We start from the raw sequence: 20,586 nt of genomic DNA on the forward strand, positions 1-20,586 counted from the left end.
TAATACAACACATTCCACTGGACCTATCTGGTGTATGGGATAATACAACACATTCCACTGGACCTATCTGGTGATAATACAACACATTCCACTGGACCTATCTGGTGTGTGGGATAATACAACACATTCCACTGGACCTATCTGGTGATAATACAACACATTCCACTGGACCTATCTGGTGATAATACAACACATTCCACTGGACCTATCTGGTGATAATACAACACATTCCACTGGACCTATCTGGTGTATGGGATAATACAACACATTCCACTGGACCTATCTGGTGATAATACAACACATTCCACTGGACCTATCTGGTGTGTGGGATAATACAACACATTCCACTGGACCTATCTGGTGATAATACAACACATTCCACTGGACCTATCTGGTGTATGGGATAATAAAACACATTCCACTGGACCTATCTGGTGTATGGGATAATACAACACATTCCACTGGACCTATCTGGTGATAATACAACACATTCCACTGGACCTATCTGGTGTGTGGGATAATACAACACATTCCACTGGACCTATCTGGTGTATGGGATAATACAACACATTCCACTGGACCTATCTGGTGATAATACAACACATTCCACTGGACCTATCTGGTGATAATGCAACACATTCCACTGGACCTATCTGGTGATAATACAACACATTCCACTGGACCTATCTGGTGTGTGGGATAATACAACACATTCCACTGGACCTATCTGGTGTGTGGGATAATACAACACATTCCACTGGACCTATCTGGTGTATGGGATAATACAACACATTCCACTGGACCTATCTGGTGATAATACAACACATTCCACTGGACCTATCTGGTGTGTGGGATAATACAACACATTCCACTGGACCTATCTGGTGATAATACAACACATTCCACTGGACCTATCTGGTGATAATACAACACATTCCACTGGACCTATCTGGTGATAATGCAACACATTCCACTGGACCTATCTGGTGATAATACAACACATTCCACTGGACCTATCTGGTGTGTGGGATAATACAACACATTCCACTGGACCTATCTGGTGTGTGGGATAATACAACACATTCCACTGGACCTATCTGGTGTATGGGATAATACAACACATTCCACTGGACCTATCTGGTGATAATACAACACATTCCACTGGACCTATCTGGTGTATGGGATAATAAAACACATTCCACTGGACCTATCTGGTGTATGGGATAATACAACACATTCCACTGGACCTATCTGGTGTATGGGATAATACAACACATTCCACTGGACCTATCTGGTGTATGGGATAATACAACACATTCCACTGGACCTATCTGGTGATAATACAACACATTCCACTGGACCTATCTGGTGTATGGGATAATACAACACATTCCACTGGACCTATCTGGTGATAATACAACACATTCCACTGGACCTATCTGGTGTGTGGGATAATACAACACATTCCACTGGACCTATCTGGTGTGTGGGATAATACAACACATTCCACTGGACCTATCTGGTGTATGGGATAATACAACACATTCCACTGGACCTATCGGGTGTATGGGAAACACATTCCACTGGACCTATCTGGTGATAATGCAACACATTCCACTGGACCTATCTGGTGATAATACAACACATTCCACTGGACCTATCTGGTGATAATACAACACATTCCACTGGACCTATCTGGTGATAATACAACACATTCCACTGGACCTATCTGGTGTATGGGATAATACAACACATTCCACTGGACCTATCTGGTGATAATACAACACATTCCACTGGACCTATCTGGTGTATGGGATAATACAACACATTCCACTGGACCTATCTGGTGTATGGGATAATACAACACATTCCACTGGACCTATCTGGTGTATGGGATAATACAACACATTCCACTGGGGCTATCTGGTGATAATACAACACATTCCACTGGACCTATCTGGTGTGTGGGATAATACAACACATTCCACTGGACCTATCTGGTGTGTGGGATAATACAACACATTCCACTGGACCTATCTGGTGTATGGGATAATACAACACATTCCACTGGACCTATCGGGTGTATGGGATAATACAACACATTCCACTGGACCTATCTGGTGATAATGCAACACATTCCACTGGACCTATCTGGTGATAATACAACACATTCCACTGGACCTATCTGGTGATAATACAACACATTCCACTGGACCTATCTGGTGATAATACAACACATTCCACTGGACCTAACTGGTGATAATACAACACATTCCACTGGACCTATCTGGTGTGTGGGATAATACAACACATTCCACTGGACCTATCTGGTGTGTGGGATAATACAACACATTCCACTGGACCTATCTGGTGATAATACAACACATTCCACTGGACCTATCTGGTGTGGGATAATACAACACATTCCACTGGACCTATCTGGTGTGTGGGATAATACAACACATTCCACTGGACCTATCTGGTGTATGGGATAATACAACACATTCCACTGGACCTATCTGGTGATAATACAACACATTCCACTGGACCTATCTGGTGTATGGGATAATAAAACACATTCCACTGGACCTATCTGGTGTATGGGATAATACAACACATTCCACTGGACCTATCTGGTGTATGGGATAATACAACACATTCCACTGGACCTATCTGGTGTATGGGATAATACAACACATTCCACTGGACCTATCTGGTGATAATACAACACATTCCACTGGACCTATCTGGTGTATGGGATAATACAACACATTCCACTGGACCTATCTGGTGATAATACAACACATTCCACTGGACCTATCTGGTGTGTGGGATAATACAACACATTCCACTGGACCTATCTGGTGTGTGGGATAATACAACACATTCCACTGGACCTATCTGGTGTATGGGATAATACAACACATTCCACTGGACCTATCGGGTGTATGGGAAACACATTCCACTGGACCTATCTGGTGATAATGCAACACATTCCACTGGACCTATCTGGTGATAATACAACACATTCCACTGGACCTATCTGGTGATAATACAACACATTCCACTGGACCTATCTGGTGATAATACAACACATTCCACTGGACCTATCTGGTGTATGGGATAATACAACACATTCCACTGGACCTATCTGGTGATAATACAACACATTCCACTGGACCTATCTGGTGTATGGGATAATACAACACATTCCACTGGACCTATCTGGTGTATGGGATAATACAACACATTCCACTGGACCTATCTGGTGTATGGGATAATACAACACATTCCACTGGACCTATCTGGTGATAATACAACACATTCCACTGGACCTATCTGGTGTGTGGGATAATACAACACATTCCACTGGACCTATCTGGTGTGTGGGATAATACAACACATTCCACTGGACCTATCTGGTGTATGGGATAATACAACACATTCCACTGGACCTATCGGGTGTATGGGATAATACAACACATTCCACTGGACCTATCTGGTGATAATGCAACACATTCCACTGGACCTATCTGGTGATAATACAACACATTCCACTGGACCTATCTGGTGATAATACAACACATTCCACTGGACCTATCTGGTGATAATACAACACATTCCACTGGACCTATCTGGTGATAATACAACACATTCCACTGGACCTATCTGGTGTGTGGGATAATACAACACATTCCACTGGACCTATCTGGTGTGTGGGATAATACAACACATTCCACTGGACCTATCTGGTGATAATACAACACATTCCACTGGACCTATCTGGTGTATGGGATAATACAACACATTCCACTGGACCTATCTGGTGTATGGGATAATACAACACATTCCACTGGACCTATCTGGTGTATGGGATAATACAACACATTCCACTGGACCTATTTGGTGATAATACAACACATTCCACTGGACCTATCTGGTGATAATACAACACATTCCACTGGACCTATCTGGTGTATGGGATAATACAACACATTCCACTGGACCTATCTGGTGATAATACAACACATTCCACTGGACCTATCTGGTGTGTGGGATAATACAACACATTCCACTGGACCTATCTGGTGATAATACAACACATTCCACTGGACCTATCTGGTGATAATACAACACATTCCACTGGACCTATCTGGTGATAATACAACACATTCCACTGGACCTATCTGGTGTATGGGATAATACAACACATTCCACTGGACCTATCTGGTGATAATACAACACATTCCACTGGACCTATCTGGTGTGTGGGATAATACAACACATTCCACTGGACCTATCTGGTGATAATACAACACATTCCACTGGACCTATCTGGTGTATGGGATAATAAACACATTCCACTGGACCTATCTGGTGTATGGGATAATACAACACATTCCACTGGACCTATCTGGTGATAATACAACACATTCCACTGGACCTATCTGGTGTGGGATAATACAACACATTCCACTGGACCTATCTGGTGTATGGGATAATACAACACATTCCACTGGACCTATCTGGTGATAATACAACACATTCCACTGGACCTATCTGGTGATAATGCAACACATTCCACTGGACCTATCTGGTGATTACAACACATTCCACTGGACCTATCTGGTGTGTGGGATAATACAACACATTCCACTGGACCTATCTGGTGTGTGGGATAATACAACACATTCCACTGGACCTATCTGGTGTATGGGATAATACAACACATTCCACTGGACCTATCTGGTGATAATACAACACATTCCACTGGACCTATCTGGTGTGTGGGATAATACAACACATTCCACTGGACCTATCTGGTGATAATACAACACATTCCACTGGACCTATCTGGTGATAATACAACACATTCCACTGGACCTATCTGGTGATAATGCAACACATTCCACTGGACCTATCTGGTGATAATACAACACATTCCACTGGACCTATCTGGTGTGTGGGATAATACAACACATTCCACTGGACCTATCTGGTGTGTGGGATAATACAACACATTCCACTGGACCTATCTGGTGTATGGGATAATACAACACATTCCACTGGACCTATCTGGTGATAATACAACACATTCCACTGGACCTATCTGGTGTATGGGATAATAAAACACATTCCACTGGACCTATCTGGTGTATGGGATAATACAACACATTCCACTGGACCTATCTGGTGTATGGGATAATACAACACATTCCACTGGACCTATCTGGTGTATGGGATAATACAACACATTCCACTGGACCTATCTGGTGATAATACAACACATTCCACTGGACCTATCTGGTGTATGGGATAATACAACACATTCCACTGGACCTATCTGGTGATAATACAACACATTCCACTGGACCTATCTGGTGTGTGGGATAATACAACACATTCCACTGGACCTATCTGGTGTGTGGGATAATACAACACATTCCACTGGACCTATCTGGTGTATGGGATAATACAACACATTCCACTGGACCTATCGGGTGTATGGGAAACACATTCCACTGGACCTATCTGGTGATAATGCAACACATTCCACTGGACCTATCTGGTGATAATACAACACATTCCACTGGACCTATCTGGTGATAATACAACACATTCCACTGGACCTATCTGGTGATAATACAACACATTCCACTGGACCTATCTGGTGTATGGGATAATACAACACATTCCACTGGACCTATCTGGTGATAATACAACACATTCCACTGGACCTATCTGGTGTATGGGATAATACAACACATTCCACTGGACCTATCTGGTGTATGGGATAATACAACACATTCCACTGGACCTATCTGGTGATAATACAACACATTCCACTGGACCTATCTGGTGATAATGCAACACATTCCACTGGACCTATCTGGTGATAATACAACACATTCCACTGGACCTATCTGGTGATAATACAACACATTCCACTGGACCTATCTGGTGTATGGGATAATACAACACATTCCACTGGACCTATCTGGTGATAATACAACACATTCCACTGGACCTATCTGGTGTATGGGATAATACAACACATTCCACTGGAACTATCTGGTGTGTGGGATAATACAACACATTCCACTGGACCTATCTGGTGATAATACAACACATTCCACTGGACCTATCTGGTGATAATACAACACATTCCACTGGACCTATCTGGTGATAATACAACACATTCCACTGGACCTATCTGGTGATAATACAACACATTCCACTGGACCTATCTGGTGTGTGGGATAATACAACACATTCCACTGGACCTATCTGGTGTGTGGGATAATACAACACATTCCACTGGACCTATCTGGTGATAATACAACACATTCCACTGGACCTATCTGGTGTATGGGATAATACAACACATTCCACTGGACCTATCTGGTGTATGGGATAATACAACACATTCCACTGGACCTATCTGGTGTATGGGATAATACAACACATTCCACTGGACCTATTTGGTGATAATACAACACATTCCACTGGACCTATCTGGTGATAATACAACACATTCCACTGGACCTATCTGGTGTATGGGATAATACAACACATTCCACTGGACCTATCTGGTGATAATACAACACATTCCACTGGACCTATCTGGTGTGTGGGATAATACAACACATTCCACTGGACCTATCTGGTGATAATACAACACATTCCACTGGACCTATCTGGTGATAATACAACACATTCCACTGGACCTATCGGGTGATAATACAACACATTCCACTGGACCTATCTGGTGTATGGGATAATACAACACATTCCACTGGACCTATCTGGTGTATGGGATAATACAACACATTCCACTGGACCTATCTGGTGATAATACAACACATTCCACTGGACCTATCTGGTGATAATGCAACACATTCCACTGGACCTATCTGGTGATAATACAACACATTCCACTGGACCTATCTGGTGATAATACAACACATTCCACTGGACCTATCTGGTGTATGGGATAATACAACACATTCCACTGGACCTATCTGGTGATAATACAACACATTCCACTGGACCTATCTGGTGTATGGGATAATACAACACATTCCACTGGAACTATCTGGTGTGTGGGATAATACAACACATTCCACTGGACCTATCTGGTGATAATACAACACATTCCACTGGACCTATCTGGTGATAATACAACACATTCCACTGGACCTATCTGGTGATAATACAACACATTCCACTGGACCTATCTGGTGATAATACAACACATTCCACTGGACCTATCTGGTGTGTGGGATAATACAACACATTCCACTGGACCTATCTGGTGTGTGGGATAATACAACACATTCCACTGGACCTATCTGGTGATAATACAACACATTCCACTGGACCTATCTGGTGTATGGGATAATACAACACATTCCACTGGACCTATCTGGTGTATGGGATAATACAACACATTCCACTGGACCTATCTGGTGTATGGGATAATACAACACATTCCACTGGACCTATTTGGTGATAATACAACACATTCCACTGGACCTATCTGGTGATAATACAACACATTCCACTGGACCTATCTGGTGTATGGGATAATACAACACATTCCACTGGACCTATCTGGTGATAATACAACACATTCCACTGGACCTATCTGGTGTGGGATAATACAACACATTCCACTGGACCTATCTGGTGATAATACAACACATTCCACTGGACCTATCTGGTGATAATACAACACATTCCACTGGACCTATCTGGTGATAATACAACACATTCCACTGGACCTATCTGGTGTATGGGATAATACAACACATTCCACTGGACCTATCTGGTGATAATACAACACATTCCACTGGACCTATCTGGTGTGTGGGATAATACAACACATTCCACTGGACCTATCTGGTGATAATACAACACATTCCACTGGACCTATCTGGTGTATGGGATAATACAACACATTCCACTGGACCTATCTGGTGTATGGGATAATACAACACATTCCACTGGACCTATCTGGTGTATGGGATAATACAACACATTCCACTGGACCTATTTGGTGATAATACAACACATTCCACTGGACCTATCTGGTGATAATACAACACATTCCACTGGACCTATCTGGTGTATGGGATAATACAACACATTCCACTGGACCTATCTGGTGATAATACAACACATTCCACTGGACCTATCTGGTGTGTGGGATAATACAACACATTCCACTGGACCTATCTGGTGATAATACAACACATTCCACTGGACCTATCTGGTGATAATACAACACATTCCACTGGACCTATCTGGTGATAATACAACACATTCCACTGGACCTATCTGGTGTATGGGATAATACAACACATTCCACTGGACCTATCTGGTGATAATACAACACATTCCACTGGACCTATCTGGTGTGTGGGATAATACAACACATTCCACTGGACCTATCTGGTGATAATACAACACATTCCACTGGACCTATCTGGTGTATGGGATAATAAAACACATTCCACTGGACCTATCTGGTGTATGGGATAATACAACACATTCCACTGGACCTATCTGGTGATAATACAACACATTCCACTGGACCTATCTGGTGTGTGGGATAATACAACACATTCCACTGGACCTATCTGGTGTATGGGATAATACAACACATTCCACTGGACCTATCTGGTGATAATACAACACATTCCACTGGACCTATCTGGTGATAATACAACACATTCCACTGGACCTATCTGTGTGTGTGGGATAATACAACACATTCCACTGGACCTATCTGGTGTGTGGGATAATACAACACATTCCACTGGACCTATCTGGTGTATGGGATAATACAACACATTCCACTGGACCTATCTGGTGATAATACAACACATTCCACTGGACCTATCTGGTGTGTGGGATAATACAACACATTCCACTGGACCTATCTGGTGATAATACAACACATTCCACTGGACCTATCTGGTGATAATACAACACATTCCACTGGACCTATCTGGTGATAATACAACACATTCCACTGGACCTATCTGGTGATAATACAACACATTCCACTGGACCTATCTGGTGTGTGGGATAATACAACACATTCCACCGGACCTATCTGGTGTATGGGATAATACAACACATTCCACTGGACCTATCTGGTGATAATACAACACATTCCACTGGACCTATCTGGTGTATGGGATAATAAAACACATTCCACTGGACCTATCTGGTGTATGGGATAATACAACACATTCCACTGGACCTATCTGGTGTATGGGATAATACAACACATTCCACTGGACCTATCTGGTGTATGGGATAATACAACACATTCCACTGGACCTATCTGGTGTATGGGATAATACAACACATTCCACTGGTCCTATCTGGTGTATGGGATAATACAACACATTCCACTGGACCTATCTGGTGTATGGGATAATACAACACATTCCACTGGACCTATCTGGTGTATGGGATAATACAACACATTCCACTGGACCTATCTGGTGATAATACAACACATTCCACTGGACCTATCTGGTGTATGGGATAATACAACACATTCCACTGGACCTATCTGGTGATAATACAACACATTCCACTGGACCTATCTGGTGATAATACAACACATTCCACTGGACCTATCTGGTGATAATACAACACATTCCACTGGACCTATCTGGTGATAATACAACACATTCCACTGGACCTATCTGGTGTGTGGGATAATACAACACATTCCACGGACCTATCTGGTGTATGGGATAATACAACACATTCCACTGGACCTATCTGGTGATAATACAACACATTCCACTGGACCTATCTGGTGTATGGGATAATACAACACATTCCACTGGACCTATCTGGTGTATGGGATAATACAACACATTCCACTGGACCTATCTGGTGTATGGGATAATACAACACATTCCACTGGACCTATCTGGTGTATGGGATAATACAACACATTCCACTGGTCCTATCTGGTGTATGGGATAATACAACACATTCCACTGGACCTATCTGTGTATGGGATAATACAACACATTCCACTGGACCTATCTGGTGTATGGGATAATACAACACATTCCACTGGACCTATCTGGTGATAATACAACACATTCCACTGGACCTATCTGGTGTATGGGATAATACAACACATTCCACTGGACCTATCTGGTGATAATACAACACATTCCACTGGACCTATCTGGTGTATGGGATAATAAAACACATTCCACTGGACCTATCTGGTGTATGGGATAATACAACACATTCCACTGGACCTATCTGGTGATAATACAACACATTCCACTGGACCTATCTGGTGTGTGGGATAATACAACACATTCCACTGGACCTATCTGGTGTATGGGATAATACAACACATTCCACTGGACCTATCTGGTGATAATACAACACATTCCACTGGACCTATCTGGTGATAATACAACACATTCCACTGGACCTATCTGGTGTGTGGGATAATACAACACATTCCACTGGACCTATCTGGTGTGTGGGATAATACAACACATTCCACTGGACCTATCTGGTGTATGGGATAATACAACACATTCCACTGGACCTATCTGGTGATAATACAACACATTCCACTGGACCTATCTGGTGTGTGGGATAATACAACACATTCCACTGGACCTATCTGGTGATAATACAACACATTCCACTGGACCTATCTGGTGATAATACAACACATTCCACTGGACCTATCTGGTGATAATACAACACATTCCACTGGACCTATCTGGTGATAATACAACACATTCCACTGGACCTATCTGGTGTGTGGGATAATACAACACATTCCACTGGACCTATCTGGTGTATGGGATAATACAACACATTCCACTGGACCTATCTGGTGATAATACAACACATTCCACTGGACCTATCTGGTGTATGGGATAATAAAACACATTCCACTGGACCTATCTGGTGTATGGGATAATACAACACATTCCACTGGACCTATCTGGTGTATGGGATAATACAACACATTCCACTGGACCTATCTGGTGTATGGGATAATACAACACATTCCACTGGACCTATCTGGTGTATGGGATAATACAACACATTCCACTGGTCCTATCTGGTGTATGGGATAATACAACACATTCCACTGGACCTATCTGGTGTATGGGATAATACAACACATTCCACTGGACCTATCTGGTGTATGGGATAATACAACACATTCCACTGGACCTATCTGGTGATAATACAACACATTCCACTGGACCTATCTGGTGTATGGGATAATACAACACATTCCACTGGACCTATCTGGTGATAATACAACACATTCCACTGGACCTATCTGGTGATAATACAACACATTCCACTGGACCTATCTGGTGATAATACAACACATTCCACTGGACCTATCTGGTGATAATACAACACATTCCACTGGACCTATCTGGTGTGTGGGATAATACAACACATTCCACTGGACCTATCTGGTGTATGGGATAATACAACACATTCCACTGGACCTATCTGGTGATAATACAACACATTCCACTGGACCTATCTGGTGTATGGGATAATACAACACATTCCACTGGACCTATCTGGTGTATGGGATAATACAACACATTCCACTGGACCTATCTGGTGTATGGGATAATACAACACATTCCACTGGACCTATCTGGTGTATGGGATAATACAACACATTCCACTGGTCCTATCTGGTGTATGGGATAATACAACACATTCCACTGGACCTATCTGGTGTATGGGATAATACAACACATTCCACTGGACCTATCTGGTGTATGGGATAATACAACACATTCCACTGGACCTATCTGGTGATAATACAACACATTCCACTGGACCTATCTGGTGTATGGGATAATACAACACATTCCACTGGACCTATCTGGTGATAATACAACACATTCCACTGGACCTATCTGGTGTGTGGGATAATACAACACATTCCACTGGACCTATCTGGTGTGTGGGATAATACAACACATTCCACTGGACCTATCTGGTGTATGGGATAATACAACACATTCCACTGGACCTATCTGGTGTATGGGATAATACAACACATTCCACTGGACCTATCTGGTGATAATGCAACACATTCCACTGGACCTATCTGGTGATAATACAACACATTCCACTGGACCTATCTGGTGATAATACAACACATTCCACTGGACCTATCTGGTGATAATACAACACATTCCACTGGACCTATCTGGTGATAATACAACACATTCCACTGGACCTTTCTGGTGATAATACAACACATTCCACTGGACCTATCTGGTGATAATACAACACATTCCACTGGACCTATCTGGTGTGTGGGATAATACAACACATTCCACTGGACCTATCTGGTGTATGGGATAATACAACACATTCCACTGGACCTATCTGGTGATAATACAACACATTCCACTGGACCTATCTGGTGTATGGGATAATAAAACACATTCCACTGGACCTATCTGGTGTATGGGATAATACAACACATTCCACTGGACCTATCTGGTGTATGGGATAATACAACACATTCCACTGGACCTATCTGGTGTATGGGATAATACAACACATTCCAATGGACATATCTGGTGTATCGGATAATACAACACATTCCACTGGACCTATCTGGTGTATGGGATAATACAACACATTCCACTGGACCTATCTGGTGATAATACAACACATTCCACTGGACCTATCTGGTGTATGGGATAATACAACACATTCCACTGGACCTATCTGGTGATAATACAACACATTCCACTGGACCTATCTGGTGTGTGGGATAATACAACACATTCCACTGGACCTATCTGGTGTGTGGGATAATACAACACATTCCACTGGACCTATCTGGTGTATGGGATAATACAACACATTCCACTGGACCTATCGGGTGTATGGGATAATACAACACATTCCACTGGACCTATCTGGTGATAATGCAACACATTCCACTGGACCTATCTGGTGATAATACAACACATTCCACTGGACCTATCTGGTGATAATACAACACATTCCACTGGACCTATCTGGTGATAATACAACACATTCCACTGGACCTATCTGGTGATAATACAACACATTCCACTGGACCTATCTGGTGTGTGGGATAATACAACACATTCCACTGGACCTATCTGGTGTGTGGGATAATACAACACATTCCACTGGACCTATCTGGTGATAATACAACACATTCCACTGGACCTATCTGGTGTATGGGATAATACAACACATTCCACTGGACCTATCTGGTGTATGGGATAATACAACACATTCCACTGGACCTATCTGGTGTATGGGATAATACAACACATTCCACTGGACCTATTTGGTGATAATACAACACATTCCACTGGACCTATCTGGTGATAATACAACACATTCCACTGGACCTATCTGGTGTGTGGGATAATACAACACATTCCACTGGACCTATCTGGTGTGTGGGATAATACAACACATTCCACTGGACCTATCTGGTGATAATACAACACATTCCACTGGACCTATCTGGTGTATGGGATAATACAACACATTCCACTGGACCTATCTGGTGTATGGGATAATACAACACATTCCACTGGACCTATCTGGTGTATGGGATAATACAACACATTCCACTGGACCTATTTGGTGATAATACAACACATTCCACTGGACCTATCTGGTGATAATACAACACATTCCACTGGACCTATCTGGTGTATGGGATAATACAACACATTCCACTGGACCTATCTGGTGATAATACAACACATTCCACTGGACCTATCTGGTGTATGGGATAATACAACACATTCCACTGGACCTATCTGGTGATAATACAACACATTCCACTGGACCTATCTGGTGTGTGGGATAATACAACACATTCCACTGGACCTATCTGGTGTGTGGGATAATACAACACATTCCACTGGACCTATCTGGTGTATGGGATAATACAACACATTCCACTGGACCTATCTGGTGTATGGGATAATACAACACATTCCACTGGACCTATCGGGTGTATGGGATAATACAACACATTCCACTGGACCTATCTGGTGATAATACAACACATTCCACTGGACCTATCTGGTGATAATACAACACATTCCACTGGACCTATCTGGTGATAATACAACACATTCCACTGGACCTATCTGGTGATAATACAACACATTCCACTGGACCTATCTGGTGATAATACAACACATTCCACTGGACCTATCTGGTGATAATACAACACATTCCACTGGACCTATCTGGTGTGTGGGATAATACAACACATTCCACTGGACCTATCTGGTGTATGGGATAATACAACACATTCCACTGGACCTATCTGGTGATAATACAACACATTCCACTGGACCTATCTGGTGTATGGGATAATAAAACACATTCCACTGGACCTATCTGGTGTATGGGATAATACAACACATTCCACTGGACCTATCTGGTGTATGGGATAATACAACACATTCCACTGGACCTATCTGGTGTATGGGATAATACAACACATTCCACTGGACCTATCTGGTGATAATACAACACATTCCACTGGACCTATCTGGTGTATGGGATAATACAACACATTCCACTGGACCTATCTGGTGATGGGATAATACAACACATTCCACTGGACCTATCTGGTGATAATACAACACATTCCACTGGACCTATCTGGTGTGTGGGATAATACAACACATTCCACTGGACCTATCTGGTGTATGGGATAATACAACACATTCCACTGGACCTATCGGGTTCCACTGGGATAATACAACACATTCCACTGGACCTATCTGGTGATAATGCAACACATTCCACTGGACCTATCTGGTGATAATACAACACATTCCACTGGACCTATCTGGTGATAATACAACACATTCCACTGGACCTATCTGGTGATAATACAACACATTCCACTGGACCTATCTGGTGATAATACAACACATTCCACTGGACCTATCTGGTGTGTGGGATAATACAACACATTCCACTGGACCTATCTGGTGTGTGGGATAATACAACACATTCCACTGGACCTATCTGGTGATAATACAACACATTCCACTGGACCTATCTGGTGTATGGGATAATACAACACATTCCACTGGACCTATCTGGTGTATGGGATAATACAACACATTCCACTGGACCTATCTGGTGTATGGGATAATACAACACATTCCACTGGACCTATTTGGTGATAATACAACACATTCCACTGGACCTATCTGGTGATAATACAACACATTCCACTGGACCTATCTGGTGTGTGGGATAATACAACACATTCCACTGGACCTATCTGGTGTGTGGGATAATACAACACATTCCACTGGACCTATCTGGTGATAATACAACACATTCCACTGGACCTATCTGGTGTATGGGATAATACAACACATTCCACTGGACCTATCTGGTGTATGGGATAATACAACACATTCCACTGGACCTATCTGGTGTATGGGATAATACAACACATTCCACTGGACCTATTTGGTGATAATACAACACATTCCACTGGACCTATCTGGTGATAATACAACACATTCCACTGGACCTATCTGGTGTATGGGATAATACAACACATTCCACTGGACCTATCTGGTGATAATACAACACATTCCACTGGACCTATCTGTGTATGGGATAATACAACACATTCCACTGGACCTATCTGGTGATAATACAACACATTCCACTGGACCTATCTGGTGTGTGGGATAATACAACACATTCCACTGGACCTATCTGGTGTGTGGGATAATACAACACATTCCACTGGACCTATCTGGTGTATGGGATAATACAACACATTCCACTGGACCTATCGGGTGTATGGGATAATACAACACATTCCACTGGACCTATCTGGTGATAATGCAACACATTCCACTGGACCTATCTGGTGATAATACAACACATTCCACTGGACCTATCTGGTGATAATACAACACATTCCACTGGACCTATCTGGTGATAATACAACACATTCCACTGGACCTATCTGGTGATAATACAACACATTCCACTGGACCTATCTGGTGTGTGGGATAATACAACACATTCCACTGGACCTATCTGGTGTGTGGGATAATACAACACATTCCACTGGACCTATCTGGTGATAATACAACACATTCCACTGGACCTATCTGGTGTATGGGATAATACAACACATTCCACTGGACCTATCTGGTGTATGGGATAATACAACACATTCCACTGGACCTATCTGGTGTATGGGATAATACAACACATTCCACTGGACCTATTTGGTGATAATACAACACATTCCACTGGACCTATCTGGTGATAATACAACACATTCCACTGGACCTATCTGGTGTATGGGATAATACAACACATTCCACTGGACCTATCTGGTGATAATACAACACATTCCACTGGACCTATCTGGTGTGTGGGATAATACAACACATTCCACTGGACCTATCTGGTGATAATACAACACATTCCACTGGACCTATCTGGTGATAATACAACACATTCCACTGGACCTATCTGGTGATAATACAACACATTCCACTGGACCTATCTGGTGTATGGGATAATACAACACATTCCACTGGACCTATCTGGTGATAATACAACACATTCCACTGGACCTATCTGGTGGTGGGATAATACAACACATTCCACTGGACCTATCTGGTGATAATACAACACATTCCACTGGACCTATCTGGTGTATGGGATAATAAAACACATTCCACTGGACCTATCTGGTGTATGGGATAATACAACACATTCCACTGGACCTATCTGGTGATAATACAACACATTCCACTGGACCTATCTGGTGTGTGGGATAATACAACACATTCCACTGGACCTATCTGGTGTATGGGATAATACAACACATTCCACTGGACCTATCTGGTGATAATACAACACATTCCACTGGACCTATCTGGTGATAATGCAACACATTCCACTGGACCTATCTGGTGATAATACAACACATTCCACTGGACCTATCTGGTGTGTGGGATAATACAACACATTCCACTGGACCTATCTGGTGTGTGGGATAATACAACACATTCCACTGGACCTATCTGGTGTATGGGATAATACAACACATTCCACTGGACCTATCTGGTGATAATACAACACATTCCACTGGACCTATCTGGTGTATGGGATAATACAACACATTCCACTGGACCTATCTGGTGATAATACAACACATTCCACTGGACCTATCTGGTGATAATACAACACATTCCACTGGACCTATCTGGTGTGTGGGATAATACAACACATTCCACTGGACCTATCTGGTGTGGGATAATACAACACATTCCACTGGACCTATCTGGTGTATGGGATAATACAACACATTCCACTGGACCTATCTGGTGATAATACAACACATTCCACTGGACCTATCTGGTGATAATACAACACATTCCACTGGACCTATCTGGTGATAATACAACACATTCCACTGGACCTATCTGGTGATAATACAACACATTCCACTGGACCTATCTGGTGGGATAATACAACACATTCCACTGGACCTATCTGGTGTGTGGGATAATACAACACATTCCACTGGACCTATCTGGTGATAATACAACACATTCCACTGGACCTATCTGGTGTATGGGATAATACAACACATTCCACTGGACCTATCTGGTGATAATGCAACACATTCCACTGGACCTATCTGGTGATAATACAACACATTCCACTGGACCTATCTGGTGATAATACAACACATTCCACTGGACCTATCTGGTGATAATACAACACATTCCACTGGACCTATCTGGTGATAATACAACACATTCCACTGGACCTATCTGGTGTGTGGGATAATACAACACATTCCACTGGACCTATCTGGTGTGTGGGATAATACAACACATTCCACTGGACCTATCTGGTGATAATACAACACATTCCACTGGACCTATCTGGTGTATGGGATAATACAACACATTCCACTGGACCTATCTGGTGTATGGGATAATACAACACATTCCACTGGACCTATCTGGTGTATGGGATAATACAACACATTCCACTGGACCTATTTGGTGATAATACAACACATTCCACTGGACCTATCTGGTGATAATACAACACATTCCACTGGACCTATCTGGTGTATGGGATAATACAACACATTCCACTGGACCTATCTGGTGATAATACAACACATTCCACTGGACCTATCTGGTGTGTGGGATAATACAACACATTCACTGGACCTATCTGGTGATAATACAACACATTCCACTGGACCTATCTGGTGATAATACAACACATTCCACTGGACCTATCTGGTGATAATACAACACATTCCACTGGACCTATCTGGTGTATGGGATAATACAACACATTCCACTGGACCTATCTGGTGATAATACAACACATTCCACTGGACCTATCTGGTGTGTGGGATAATACAACACATTCCACTGGACCTATCTGGTGATAATACAACACATTCCACTGGACCTATCTGGTGTATGGGATAATAAACACATTCCACTGGACCTATCTGGTGTATGGGATAATACAACACATTCCACTGGACCTATCTGGTGATAATACAACACATTCCACTGGACCTATCTGGTGTGTGGGATAATACAACACATTCCACTGGACCTATCTGGTGTATGGGATAATACAACACATTCCACTGGACCTATCTGGTGATAATACAACACATTCCACTGGACCTATCTGGTGATAATGCAACACATTCCACTGGACCTATCTGGTGATAATACAACACATTCCACTGGACCTATCTGGTGTGTGGGATAATACAACACATTCCACTGGACCTATCTGGTGGGATAATACAACACATTCCACTGGACCTATCTGGTGTATGGGATAATACAACACATTCCACTGGACCTATCTGGTGATAATACAACACATTCCACTGGACCTATCTGGTGTGTGGGATAATACAACACATTCCACTGGACCTATCTGGTGATAATACAACACATTCCACTGGACCTATCTGGTGATAATACAACACATTCCACTGGACCTATCTGGTGTGTGGGATAATACAACACATTCCACTGGACCTATCTGTGTATGGGATAATACAACACATTCCACTGGACCTATCTGGTGTGTATGGGATAATACAACACATTCCACTGGACCTATCTGGTGATAATGCAACACATTCCACTGGACCTATCTGGTGATAATACAACACATTCCACTGGACCTATCTGGTGATAATACAACACATTCCACTGGACCTATCTGGTGATAATACAACACATTCCACTGGACCTATCTGGTGATAATACAACACATTCCACTGGACCTATCTGGTGTGTGGGATAATACAACACATTCCACTGGACCTATCTGGTGTGTGGGATAATACAACACATTCCACTGGACCTATCTGGTGATAATACAACACATTCCACTGGACCTATCTGGTGTATGGGATAATACAACACATTCCACTGGACCTATCTGGTGTATGGGATAATACAACACATTCCACTGGACCTATCTGGTGTATGGGATAATACAACACATTCCACTGGACCTATCTGGTGATAATACAACACATTCCACTGGACCTATCTGGTGATAATACAACACATTCCACTGGACCTATCTGGTGTATGGGATAATACAACACATTCCACTGGACCTATCTGGTGATAATAAACACATTCCACTGGACCTATCTGGTGTGTGGGATAATACAACACATTCCACTGGACCTATCTGGTGATAATACAACACATTCCACTGGACCTATCTGGTGATAATACAACACATTCCACTGGACCTATCTGGTGATAATACAACACATTCCACTGGACCTATCTGGTGTATGGGATAATACAACACATTCCACTGGACCTATCTGGTGATAATACAACACATTCCACTGGACCTATCTGGTGTGTGGGATAATACAACACATTCCACTGGACCTATCTGGTGATAATACAACACATTCCACTGGACCTATCTGGTGTATGGGATAATAAAACACATTCCACTGGACCTATCTGGTGTATGGGATAATACAACACATTCCACTGGACCTATCTGGTGATAATACAACACATTCCACTGGACCTATCTGGTGTGTGGGATAATACAACACATTCCACTGGACCTATCTGGTGTATGGGATAATACAACACATTCCACTGGACCTATCTGGTGATAATACAACACATTCCACTGGACCTATCTGGTGATAATGCAACACATTCCACTGGACCTATCTGGTGATAATACAACACATTCCACTGGACCTATCTGGTGTGTGGGATAATACAACACATTCCACTGGACCTATCTGGTGTGTGGGATAATACAACACATTCCACTGGACCTATCTGGTGTATGGGATAATACAACACATTCCACTGGACCTATCTGGTGATAATACAACACATTCCACTGGACCTATCTGGTGTGTGGGATAATACAACACATTCCACTGGACCTATCTGGTGATAATACAACACATTC

The sequence above is a fragment of the Oncorhynchus nerka genome, linkage group LG10 (genome assembly GCF_034236695.1).
Source record: "Oncorhynchus nerka isolate Pitt River linkage group LG10, Oner_Uvic_2.0, whole genome shotgun sequence".
NCBI classification, from domain to species: domain Eukaryota; kingdom Metazoa; phylum Chordata; class Actinopteri; order Salmoniformes; family Salmonidae; genus Oncorhynchus; species Oncorhynchus nerka.